This window comes from Lampetra fluviatilis, unplaced genomic scaffold (assembly GCF_964198595.1).
Source record: "Lampetra fluviatilis unplaced genomic scaffold, kcLamFluv1.1 SCAFFOLD_824, whole genome shotgun sequence".
Taxonomy (NCBI): Eukaryota; Metazoa; Chordata; class Hyperoartia; order Petromyzontiformes; family Petromyzontidae; genus Lampetra; species Lampetra fluviatilis.
This window is the reverse complement of record NW_027621025.1, coordinates 7,501-19,872: the sequence shown is the minus strand read 5'-3', so window position 1 is coordinate 19,872 and position 12,372 is coordinate 7,501. Positions and strand designations below refer to the sequence as shown.

General features: G+C 55.2%; 1 long non-coding RNA gene across 2 annotated transcripts in view; it reads left to right on the top strand.

Moving 5' to 3' along the window:
• The window catches only part of LOC144954678 (uncharacterized), a 30,530-nt gene that overhangs the window by 14,822 nt on the left and 3,336 nt on the right, over positions 1 to 12,372 (top strand). The window contains exon 2 of one of the 2 annotated variants that reach the window (XR_013641322.1): positions 10,730 to 11,070. This is a non-coding gene — a long non-coding RNA (uncharacterized LOC144954678). Of the gene's footprint in view, positions 1 to 10,723; positions 11,071 to 12,372 lie in introns of both variants that reach the window. The other variant, XR_013641321.1, reaches the window with a different exon arrangement.

The window sequence follows — 12,372 nt, the reverse complement described above, 5'->3', positions numbered from 1 at the left end:
ATTCAGAATCAGCTGTAAAGCTGTTTTTGTCTCGGATGTCCAGTAAGAGTTATAGCGTTATAACCACAAAAACAAACACAATTACACACTCACAGAGACCCACAGAGACCCACAGAGACCCACACTCACAGAGACCCACAGAGACCCATAGAGACCCACACTCACAGAGACCCACAGAGACCCACAGAGACCCACACTCACAGAGACCCACAGAGACCCATAGAGACCCACACTCACAGAGACCCACAGAGACCCACAGAGACCCACACTCACAGAGACCCACAGAGACCCATAGAGACCCACACTCACAGAGACCCACAGAGACCCACAGAGACCCACACTCACAGAGACCCACAGAGACCCACAGAGACTCACAGAGACCCACAGAGACACACAGAGACCCACAGAGACACACAGAGACACACAGAGACTCACAGAGACCCACAGAGATACACAAAGACTCACAGAGACCCACAGAGACACACAGAGACTCACAGAGACCCACAGAGACACACAGAGACCCACAGAGACCCACAGAGACCCACAGAGACCCACAGAGACCCACACTTATAGAGACCCACAGAGACACACAGAGACCCACACTCATAGAGACCCACAGAGACCCACAGAGACCCACAGAGACCCACAGAGACACACAGAGACACACAGAGACACACAGAGACCCACACTCACAGAGACCCACAGAGACACACATTCAGAATCAGCTGTAAAGCTGTTTTTGTCTCGGATGTCCAGTAAGAGTTACAGCGTTATAACCACAAAAACAAACACAATTACACACTCACAAAGACCCACAGAGACCCACAGAGACCCACAGAGACCCAGAGAGACCCACACTCATAGAGACCCACAGAGACACACAGAGACACACAGAGACACACAGAGACCCACAGAGACCCACAGAGACCCACAGAGACTCACATAGACTCACAGAGACACACATAGACTCACAGAGACTCACAGAGACCCACAGAGACCCACAGAGACCCACAGAGACCCACAGAGACCCACACTCATAGAGACCCACAGAGACCCACAGAGACCCACAGAGACCCACAGAGACCCACAGAGACCCACAGAGACCCACACCCACAGAGACCCACAGAGACCCATAGAGACCCACACTCACAAAGACCCACAGAGACCCACAGAGACCCACAGAGACCCAGAGAGACCCACACTCATAGAGACCCACAGAGACACACAGAGACACACAGAGACACACAGAGACCCACAGAGACCCACAGAGACTCACATAGACTCACAGAGACACACATAGACTCACAGAGACTCACAGAGACCCACAGAGACCCACAGAGACCCACAGAGACCCACAGAGACCCACAGAGACCCACACTCATAGAGACCCACAGAGACCCACAGAGACCCACAGAGACCCACAGAGACCCACAGAGACCCACACCCACAGAGACCCACAGAGACCCATAGAGACCCACACTCACAGAGACCCACAGAGACCCACAGAGACCCACAGAGACCCACAGAGACCCACAGAGACCCACAGAGACCCACACTCATAGAGACCCACAGAGACCCACAGAGACACACAGAGACACACAGAGACCCACAGAGACCCACAGAGACTCACATAGACTCACAGAGACACACATAGACTCACAGAGACTCACAGAGACCCACAGAGACACACATTCAGAATCAGCTGTAAAGCTGTTTTTGTCTCGGATGTCCAGTAAGAGTTATAGCGTTATAACCACAAAAACAAACACAATTACACACTCACAGAGACCCACAGAGACCCATAGAGACCCACACTCACAGAGACCCACAGAGACCCACAGAGACTCGCACTCACAGAGACCCACAGAGACCCATAGAGACCCACACTCACAGAGACCCACAGAGACCCACAGAGACTCACAGAGACCCACAGAGACACACAGAGACCCACAGAGACACACAGAGACACACAGAGACTCACAGAGACCCACAGAGATACACAAAGACTCACAGAGACCCACAGAGACACACAGAGACTCACAGAGACCCACAGAGACACACAGAGACCCACAGAGACCCACAGAGACCCACAGAGACCCACAGAGACCCACACTTATAGAGACCCACAGAGACACACAGAGACCCACACTCATAGAGACCCACAGAGACCCACAGAGACCCACAGAGACCCACAGAGACACACAGAGACACACAGAGACCCACACTCACAGAGACCCACAGAGACACACATTCAGAATCAGCTGTAAAGCTGTTTTTGTCTCGGATGTCCAGTAAGAGTTACAGCGTTATAACCACAAAAACAAACACAATTACACACTCACAAAGACCCACAGAGACCCACAGAGACCCACAGAGACCCAGAGAGACCCACACTCATAGAGACCCACAGAGACACACAGAGACACACAGAGACACACAGAGACCCACAGAGACCCACAGAGACCCACAGAGACTCACATAGACTCACAGAGACACACATAGACTCACAGAGACTCACAGAGACCCACAGAGACCCACAGAGACCCACAGAGACCCACAGAGACCCACAGAGACCCACACTCATAGAGACCCACAGAGACCCACAGAGACCCACAGAGACCCACAGAGACCCACAGAGACCCACAGAGACCCACACCCACAGAGACCCACAGAGACCCATAGAGACCCACACTCACAAAGACCCACAGAGACCCACAGAGACCCACAGAGACCCAGAGAGACCCACACTCATAGAGACCCACAGAGACACACAGAGACACACAGAGACACACAGAGACCCACAGAGACCCACAGAGACTCACATAGACTCACAGAGACACACATAGACTCACAGAGACTCACAGAGACCCACAGAGACCCACAGAGACCCACAGAGACCCACAGAGACCCACACTCATAGAGACCCACAGAGACCCACAGAGACCCACAGAGACCCACAGAGACCCACAGAGACCCACACCCACAGAGACCCACAGAGACCCATAGAGACCCACACTCACAGAGACCCACAGAGACCCACAGAGACCCACAGAGACCCACAGAGACCCACAGAGACCCACAGAGACCCACACTCATAGAGACCCACAGAGACCCACAGAGACCCACAGAGACACACAGAGACACACAGAGACCCACAGAGACCCACAGAGACTCACAGAGACACACATAGACTCACAGAGACTCACAGAGACCCACAGAGACACACATTCAGAATCAGCTGTAAAGCTGTTTTTGTCTCGGATGTCCAGTAAGAGTTATAGCGTTATAACCACAAAAACAAACACAATTACACACTCACAGAGACCCACAGAGACCCATAGAGACCCACACTCACAGAGACCCACAGAGACCCACAGAGACTCGCACTCACAGAGACCCACAGAGACCCATAGAGACCCACACTCACAGAGACCCACAGAGACCCACAGAGACCCACACTCACAGAGACCCACAGAGACCCATAGAGACCCACACTCACAGAGACACACAGAGACCCACAGAGACCCACAGAGACCCACACCCACAGAGACACACAGAGACCCAGAGACACACATTCAGAATCAGCTGTAAAGCTGTTTTTGTCTCGGATGTCCAGTAAGAGTTACAGCGTTATAACCACAAAAACATGCACAAATTACCACAGTCGTGCAAGTACAATAACTAAACCATCCTCCATCGCTACCAAGCAAAGCCTCTCTGAGCTCATTAACTTATTGGTTCAGAAGCCATCGCCAAATTGATAACAGCTCAACAGCAACAGTGTGCCCCATCATTTGGGAGATTCATAGGAGCCAGAATAATCAAAGTAACCTCCATTCGTCACTGACGTTCATTCCGAATGTGTTGGCAAAAAGCAGGCGTCAGGGTCGGGATCGAACCCACGACCTCCTGCACACCAGGCGAGGTAGTCAACATCTCCTGCACACCAGGCGAGGTAGTCAACATCTGCACACCAGGCGAGGTAGTCAACATCTCCTGCACACCAGGCGAGGTAGTTAACATCTCCTAGCCACTGTGGTGATGATGATGGTGATGAGAGAGACGCAGACTCCAAATATACAGCAGCAGCAGGCATCGTCAGGGTTGGGATCGAACCCACGACCTCCTGCACACCAGGCGAGGTAGTTAACATCTCCTGCACACCAGGCGAGGTAGTCAACATCTCCTAGCCACTGTGGTGATGATGATGGTGATGAGAGAGACGCAGACTCCAAATCTACAGCAGCAGCAGCAGGCATCGTCAGGGTCGGGATCGAACCCACGACCTCCTGCACACCAGTCGAGGTAGTTAACATCTCCTAGCCACCGTGATGATGATGAGAGAGACACGCAAACTCCAAATATACAGCAGGCGTCTGGGTCGATTGTCAAACCCACGACCTCCTGCACACCAGGCGAGGTAGTTAACATCTCCTAGCCACTGTGGTGGATTTTCTGTTTGCGCATAGTCACTTTAAGATGTTTTTTGTTTGTTGCGGTTGCACCCGATTCAAGAGCCGAATGGCTCACAGGGCTACACCTAATCAATGAACTTGAACAAATACAGCAGCAGCAGCAGCAGGCATCGTCAGTGGTCTGGATCGAACCCACGACCTCCTGTGTACCAGGCGAGGTAGTCAACATCTCATCACAGGCAGAGAGAGAGACGCAGACTCCAAATGTACAGCAAGTGTCAGGGTCGGGATCGAACCCACGACCTCCTGTATACCAGGCGAGGTAGTTAACATCTCATCACAGGCAGAGAGAGAGAGATGCAGCCTCCAAATATACAGCAAGTGTCAGGGTCGGGATCGAACCCACGACCTCCTGTGTACCAGGCGAGGTAGTCAACATCTCCTGCGTACCAGGCGAGGTAGTCAACATCTCATCACAGGCAGAGAGAGAGATGCAGACTCCAAATATACAGCAGCAGGCATCGTCAGGGTCAGGATCGAACCCACGACCTCCTGCGTACCAGGCGAGGTAGTCAACATCTCCTGCATTCCAGGCGAGGTAGTCAACATCTCATCACAGGCAGAGAGAGAGAGACGCAGACTCCAAATGTACAGCAAGTGTCAGTGGTCTTGATCGAACCCACGACCTCCTGTATACCAGGCGAGGTAGTCAACATCTCCTGCATTCCAGGCGAGGTAGTTAACATCTCATCACAGGCAGAGAGAGAGAGACGCAGACTCCAAATATACAGCAAGTGTCAGGGTCGGGATCGAACCCACGACCTCCTGTATACCAGGCGAGGTAGTCAAAATCTCCTGCGTACCAGGCGAGGTAGTCAACATCTCATCACAGGCAGAGAGAGAGAGACGCAGACTCCAAATGTACAGCAGCAGGCGTCATCAGGGTCAGGATCGAACCACCACCGACCTCTTGCGTAGCAGGCGAGGTAGTCAACATCTCATCACAGGCAGAGAGAGAGAGACGCAGACTCCATATGTACAGCAGCAGGCGTCGTCAGGGTCAGGATCGAACCACCACCGACCTCTTGCGTAGCAGGCGAGGTAGTCAACATCTCATCACAGGCAGAGAGAGAGACGCAGACTCCAAATATACAGCAAGTGTCAGGGTCGGGATCGAACCCACGACCTCCTGCATACCAGGCGAGGTAGTTAACATCTCCTGCGTACCAGGCGAGGTAGTCAACATCTCATCACAGGCAGAGAGAGAGAGACGCAGACTCCAAATGTACAGCAGCAGGCGTCGTCAGGGTCAGGATCGAACCACCACCGACCTCTTGCGTAGCAGGCGAGCAAGGGAACATCACGCGACCACCGTGATGACGATGATGAGAGTGAGAGACACGCAAACACCAAATATACAACAGACATCGTCAGGGTCGTGGTCGGACCCACGACCTCCTGCGCTCCCACCCCGTGGTGCCCATTAAATAAGTAAATGAAGCCGACACGAGTTCCAGATGCATCGTCAATTCACGAGAGTCGGAAAGGCGGCTGTGGTGGTGGTGGCGGCGGTGGCGTTCGAAATGTGACTCGTCAAGGATTGAAATGCGTTTTTAAATCCTTTATATTAAGTTCGCTCGCTTGCGCGCTTAGGACCGTGCAAATCTTTCGGTCGTTTTTTTAACCCACTTCCCGTGATCCAATCGAGCTGAACATTTTGCGCACAGGCTCGTTGTGCGTGACAATTACTTTTCGTGAAAAAAATCTCCAAAATGTTACACTTTTTAGGGAAATTTTTTAAAATATTTAATGACCAATTGCTTAATGGTGGCAGGCAATCATCTGACCCATAGGTGGCAGCCATCTCAAGCCAGAGGACGAGAGGACTCTAGCCGCCACGCATATAAAGGATTTATAGTGAAAAACGTTGTTTTGACGGGTTAATTTTTTTAAATTTCTAATGATAGAATGTCATCGGTGTGACACAGCTGTACTGAGTTTGCAGTCGATGCGACATTGGGAATACGGTTGACACCTTTTTATTTTACGAGGAATCATGTTTGCATTGACCACAATATCTACGGTCGTAATCAACTCTGATAATGTGTGTGCACTGTCCTTGAAGTTGATTGGTCCACACCCGAGACAGCTTTCCTTAGAGCCTAGTCTCACATGGTCCTTGAAGTTGATTGGTAGACACCCGAGACAGCTTTCCTTAGAGCCTAGTCTCACATGGTCCTTGAAGTTGATTGGTCCACACCCGAGACAGCTTTCCTTAGAGCCTAGTCTCACACGGTCCTTGAAGTTGATTGGTCCACACCCGAGACAGCTTTCCTTAGAGCCTAGTCTCACATGGTCCTTGAAGTTGATTGGTCCACACCCGAGACAGCTTTCCTTAGAGCCTAGTCTCACATGGTCCTTGAAGTTGATTGGTCCACACCCGAGACAGCTTTCCTTAGAGCCTAGTCTCACACGGTCCTTGAAGTTGATTGGTCCACACCCGAGACAGCTTTCCTTAGAGCCTAGTCTCACATGGTCCTTGAAGTTGATTGGTCCACACCCGAGACAGCTTTCCTTAGAGCCTAGTCTCACATGGTCCTTGAAGTTGATTGGTCCACACCCGAGACAGCTTTCCTTAGAGCCTAGTCTCACATGGTCCTTGAAGTTGATTGGTCCACACCCGAGACAGCTTTCCTTAGAGCCTAGTCTCACATGGTCCTTGAAGTTGATTGGTCCACACCCGAGACAGCTTTCCTTAGAGCCTAGTCTCACATGGTCCTTGAAGTTGATTGGTCCATACCCGAGACAGCTTTCCTTAGAGCCTAGTCTCACATGGTCCTTGAAGTTGATTGGTCCACACCCGAGACAGCTTTCCTTAGAGCCTAGTCTCACATGGTCCTTGAAGTTGATTGGTCCACACCCGAGACAGCTTTCCTTAGAGCCTAGTCTCACATGGTCCTTGAAGTTGATTGGTCCACACCCGAGACTGCTTTCCTTAGAGCCTAGTCTCACATGGTCCTTGAAGTTGATTGGTCCACACCCGAGACAGCTTTCCTTAGAGCCTAGTCTCACATGGTCCTTGAAGTTGATTGGTACACACCCGATACAGCTTTCCTTAGAGCCTAGTCTCACATGGTCCTTGAAGTTGATTGGTCCACACCCGAGACAGCTTTCCTTAGAGCCTAGTCTCACATGGTCCTTGAAGTTGATTGGTCCACACCCAAGACAGCTTTCCTTAGAGCCTAGTCTCACACGGTCCTTGAAGTTGATTGGTCCACACCCGAGACAGCTTTCCTGAGAGCCTAGTCTCACATGGTCCTTGAAGTTGATTGGTCCACACCCGAGACAGCTTTCCTGAGAGCCTAGTCTCACATGGTCCTTGAAGTTGATTGGTCCACACCCGAGACAGCTTTCCTTAGAGCCTAGTCTCACATGGTCCTTGAAGTTGATTGGTCCACACCCGAGACAGCTTTCCTTAGAGCCTAGTCTCACATGGTCCTTGAAGTTGATTGGTCCACACCCGAGACAGCTTTCCTTAGAGCCTAGTCTCACATGGTCCTTGAAGTTGATTGGTCCACACCCGAGACAGCTTTCCTTAGAGCCTAGTCTCACATGGTCCTTGAAGTTGATTGGTCCACACCCGAGACAGCTTTCCTTAGAGCCTAGTCTCACATGGTCCTTAAAGTTGATTGGTCCACACCCGAGACAGCTTTCCTTAGAGCCTAGTCTCACATGGTCCTTGAAGTTGATTGGTCCACACCCGAGACAGCTTTCCTTAGAGCCTAGTCTCACATGGTCCTTGAAGTTGATTGGTCCACACCCGAGACAGCTTTCCTTAGAGCCTAGTCTCACATGGTCCTTGAAGTTGATTGGTCCACACCCGAGACAGCTTTCCTTAGAGCCTAGTCTCACATGGTCCTTGAAGTTGATTGGTCCACACCCGAGACAGCTTTCCTTAGAGCCTAGTCTCACATGGTCCTTGAAGTTGATTGGTCCACACCCGAGACAGCTTTCCTTAGAGCCTAGTCTCACATGGTCCTTGAAGTTGATTGGTCCACACCCGAGACAGCTTTCCTTAGAGCCTAGTCTCACATGGTCCTTGAAGTTGATTGGTCCACACCCGAGACAGCTTTCCTTAGAGCCTAGTCTCACATGGTCCTTGAAGTTGATTGGTCCACACCCGAGACAGCTTTCCTTAGAGCCTAGTCTCACATGGTCCTTGCAGTTGATTGGTCCACACCCGAGACAGCTTTCCTTAGAGCCTAGTCTCACATGGTCCTTGAAGTTGATTGGTCCACACCCAAGACATCTTTCCTTAGAGCCTAGTCTCACACGGTCCTTGAAGTTGATTGGTCCACACCCGAGACAGCTTTCCTTAGAGCCTAGTCTCACATGGTCCTTGAAGTTGATTGGTCCACACCCGAGACAGCTTTCCTTAGAGCCTAGTCTCACATGGTCCTTGAAGTTGATTGGTCCACACCCGAGACAGCTTTCCTTAGAGCCTAGTCTCACATGGTCCTTGCAGTTGATTGGTCCACACCCGAGACAGCTTTCCTTAGAGCCTAGTCTCACATGGTCCTTGAAGTTGATTGGTCCACACCCGAGACAGATTTCCTTAGAGCCTAGTCTCACATGGTCCTTGAAGTTGATTGGTCCACACCCGAGACAGCTTTCCTTAGAGCCTAGTCTCACATGGTGTTGGACCAGATGACGCCAAAAGGCGCACAGCTGTCTCTGGTGTGGACCAATCAGTTTCAAGGACGGTGCATCAAGTATCAGAGTTGTCTTTTTTGTTTGCATTTGACTGCAAGTGTCGTGCTCAATGTGAACACGATTCCTCGCCAACGCTGTCAGTTTTGTCGTCAGAAAAAGGGGGGAAAAACCCATATTAGTTAATATTTTGGTACTGGCAAAGGAGGCCTCATGATGAGATACTGCTTGTTAACCACTCCCCCGTCCGTGTCTCCCTCTCTCTCCCCCTTTCTCTCCCATCTCCTCCCCCATCTCCCCCCCATCTCCCCCCCCCCCATCTCCCCCCCCCCATCTCCCCCCCCCCCCATCTCCCCCCCCCCATCTCCCCCATCTCTCCCCCCTTTTCCCCCTCCCCCCCCACATCTCCCCCCCCCCCCCATCTCCCCTCACTCCCTTCCCCCCATCTTCCCCCCCCTCATCTCCCCCCCATCTCCCCCATCTCTCCCCCCATCTCCCCCCCCCCCATCTCCCCTCACTCCCTTCCCCCCATCTTCCCCCCCTCATCTCCCCCCCATCTCCCCCATCTCTCCCCCCATCTCCCCCCCCCCATCTCCCCTCACTCCCTTCCCCCCATCTTCCCCCCCTCATCTCCCCCCCATCTCCCCCATCTCTCCCCCCTTCTCCCCCCCCCCCCCATCTCCCCCCCCCCCATCTCCCCCCCCCCATCTCCCCCCCCCATCTCCCCCCCCCCATCTCCCCTCACTCCCTTCCCCCCATCTTCCCCCCCTCATCTCCCCCCCATCTCCCCCATCTCTCCCCCCTTCTCCCCCCCCCCCCATCTCCCCCCCCCCATCTCCCCCCCCCCATCTCCCCCCCCCCATCTCCCCCCCCCCCATCTCCCCTCACTCCCTTCCTCCCATCTTCCCCCCCTCATCTCCCCCCCCCCCATCTCTCCCACTCTCCCCCCATCTCCCGCCCCCATCTCTCCCTCCCCTCCTCCCCCCTCCCTCCCCCATCTCTCCCTCCTCCCCCCTCCCTCCCCCCCCCCCCACTGTCCCACCCCCCATCTCCCCCCCCCCCCCCATCTCCCCTCACTCCCTTCCCCCCATCTTCCCCCCCTCATCTCCCCCCCCCCCCCATCTCTCCCACTCTCCCCCCATCTCCCGCCCCCATCTCTCCCTCCCCTCCTCCCCCCTCCCTCCCCCATCTCTCCCTCCTCCCCCCTCCCTCCCCCCCCCCCACTGTCCCACCCCCCATCTCCCCCCCCCCCCATCTCCCCTCACTCCCTTCCCCCCATCTTCCCCCCCTCATCTCCCCCCCCCACTCTCCCCCACATCCTCCCCATCTCATCCACTCTCCCCCCATCTCCCGCCCCCATCTCTCCCTCCCCTCCTCCCCCCTCCCTCCCCCATCTCTCCCTCCTCCCCCCTCCCTCCCCCCCCCCCCATCTCCCCCCCCCCCATCTCCCCCCCCCCCATCTCCCCTCACTCCCTTCCCCCCATCTTCCCCCCCTCATCTCCCCCCCCCCCATCTCTCCCTCCCCTCCTCCCCCCTCCCTCCCCCATCTCTCCCTCCTCCTCCCTCCCTCCCCCCCACTGTCCCACCCCCACCCACAGCCACAGCCATGCACCGTGTCTGTGTGTGCCGGCTCTCCCCACTCCTCCCCTCCCTCTCCCCTCGCTCCCCCCTCCTCCTCCTCCCCTCCCTCTCCTCCCTCTCCTGCACTCACCACCCTGCGGGGGGGCTGGGAGCTCGTGGTGGTGGTGGTGGGCTCCGTGTAGCCTTCCCCCAGCCCCGTAGCTTCAGCCTGGGGAGTGGTGGTGGTGGTGGTGGTGCACTACGCGCTGCCACATCTCCACTGACATCGCCGCTCGCTGCCGATTCGTTTCTCAGCGGCAGCTCCTCCAACTACGTGGAGGAGATGTACCTAGCCTGGCACCGCGACCCGTCCAGCGTTCACAAGGTGGGTGGGGTGTGGTGGGGTGGGGTGGGTGGTGGTGGGGTGGGGTGGGGTGAGGTGGGGTGGGGTGGGTGAGGTGGGGTGGGTGGGGCGGGTGGGGCGGGTGGGGCGGGTGGGGCGGGTGGGGGGGTGGGGGGGTGGGGTGGGTGGTGGTGGGTGGGGTGGGGTGAGGTGGGGTGGGTGGGATGGGGTGGGGTGGGGCGGGGTGGGGCGGGGTGGGGCGGGGTGGGGCGGGGCGGGGTGGGCGGGTGGGGTGGGGCGGGGTGGGGCGGGGCGGGGCGGGGTGGGTGGGTCTCTGTGTGTGTGTCTCTCTCTGTCACCCCAGAGGGTTGACATCTCCTGGCCAAACCCCAATTGGCGGAGCCAGGAGATTGAATCTTCACCCTCGGGGCTCCTCCAGAAACAACGAAAAACCATTGCGGATGGCCACGTGGAATGTTCGAACGCTCACTGCGGAGGAGGAGAGGCTGCCACTCCTCTGTCGGGAGCTGGACCGGTACCGCCTGGATCTCTGCGGCGTTCAGGAGGTCCGGTGGACCGGCTCTGGCTCCTGCCACCATGAGGGGTGGACAGTCCTCCACTCGGGGCAGGAGACTGCCAAACAAACAGGGAGTGGCTCTGCTTCTGAACAAAAGAATGAAGGGGGCGTGGGAGCGTGGCGGTGAGGTGTGGGAAGCTGTAAGCCCCAGGCTACTCTGGGCTCGCCTTCTCATCAACTGGAGGCGAGGAGTGGTGGTCGTGGTTACGTATGCCCCCACCGAAGACGAACATCCGTGGAGGGATGCAGGCAAGGCCGATGAGTCGGATGCCTTCTTGTTGGGTGACTTCAATTCCCGAGTTGGTCATGATGCTGGCACCTGGTCTGGAGTGATTGGAAGGCATGGGCCAGATGAGCTCAATAACAACGGTAGGAGGCTGCTAGATTTTTGTGCAGCCCATGGGCTCGTAATTGCCAACACGCTGTTCCGGCATCGGCGCATCCACACAACATCGTGGATGCATGCGGGTCCAAGCAAGAACATCTGCTGGACTACGTAGTGACGGACCAGCGGATGCGAGCCCATGTCCTTGACACCAGGACCTACCGTGGAGCTGATCTGCCCTCTGACCATCGACTAGTCATCTGTAAGATGCGCCTGCCATTCTTCCACTCCGGTGGTGGGTGTACACCCAGGACCCCATTCAAACCCTGAGTGGCCTGGTCTCAGCTAGCTGATGAAAGTTGCAAGCGAGAATTCCATCATCGCTTGCGGCTGGGGTTGGCATCGTCCCCCACTCCTCCTGATGTCGAGGGTAAATTGGCGA